Raw genomic sequence first — 1,408 nt, forward strand, 5'->3', positions numbered from 1 at the left:
GAAATCGGAAATTCGGATTCTGAGTTTGAGTGTCTAGCTATCAGTCATCTCGGGTGAAAGTCGATTCCCGAACGGACAATACGCTGCGGCGGATCGGATGCAGTGGGGGTCTGAGTCACACGTATGCAAGTAGCTAGTCAGGTAGGCAATCCGACTACGTCGGATCGCAGACCATGCACCGGGCGTGTATGTCCGGTTTTTGAGTGTGTATGTTGAAATCGGAAATTCGGATTCTAAGTTTGAGTGTCTAGCTATCAGTCATCTCGGGTGAAAGTCGATTCCCGAACGGATGCAGTGGGTGTGTAAGTCGCTCGTATGCAAGTAGCTAGTCAGGTAGGCAATCCGACTACGTCGGATCGCAGACCATGCACCGGGCGTGTATGTCCAGTTCTTGAGTGTGTATGTTGAAATCGGAAATTCGTATTCTGAGTTTGAATGTCTAGCTATCAGTCTTCTCGGGAGGAATTCGATTCCCGAACGGACAATCCGCTTGCGGCGGATCGGATGCAGTGGGAGTGTAAGTCGCTCGTATGCAAGTTGCTAGTCAGGTAGGCAATCCGACTACGTCGGATCGCAGACCATGCACCGGGCGTGTATGTCCGGTTCTTGAGTGTGTATGTTGAAATCGGAAATTCGGATTCTAAGTTTGAGTGTCTAGCTATCAGTCATCTCGGGTGAAAGTCGATTCCCGAACGGATGCAGTGGGAGTGTAAGTCGCTCGTATGCAAGTAGCTAGTCAGGTAGGCAATCCGACTACGTCGGATCGCAGACCATGCACCGGGCGTGTATGTCCAGTTCTTGAGTGTGTATGTTGAAATCGGAAATTCGTATTCTGAGTTTGAATGTCTAGCTATCAGTCTTCTCGGGAGAAAGTCGATTCCCGAACGGACAATCCGCTTGCGGCGGATCGGATGCAGTGGGAGTGTAAGTCGCTCGTATGCAAGTAGCTAGTCAGGTAGGCAATCCGACTACGTCGGATCGCAGACCATGCACCGGGCGTGTATGTCCGGTTCTTGAGTGTGTATGTTGAAATCGGAAATTCGGATTCTAAGTTTGAGTGTCTAGCTATCAGTCATCTCGGGTGAAAGTCGATTCCCGAACGGATGCAGTGGGAGTGTAAGTCGCTCGTATGCAAGTAGCTAGTCAGGTAGGCAATCCAACTACGTCGGATCGCAGACCCCCCCGGGCGTGTATGACCGGTTCTCGATTGTGTTGAAATCAGAAATACGGATTCTGAGTTTGAGTGTCTAGCTATCAGTCATCTCGGGTGAGAGTCGATTCCCGAACGGGCAATCCGCCTACATCGAAAAGTGCTCGAAATGTAATAAAACTTATTTAAGTATACAACTTTATGCTTCGTTATGTATAAATATTTTTAACTAAACATACTTTACTCATAACATTTTTT

This window comes from Acyrthosiphon pisum, unplaced genomic scaffold (genome assembly GCF_005508785.2).
Source record: "Acyrthosiphon pisum isolate AL4f unplaced genomic scaffold, pea_aphid_22Mar2018_4r6ur Scaffold_21930;HRSCAF=25302, whole genome shotgun sequence".
In the NCBI taxonomy this organism is placed as follows: Eukaryota; Metazoa; Arthropoda; class Insecta; order Hemiptera; family Aphididae; genus Acyrthosiphon; species Acyrthosiphon pisum.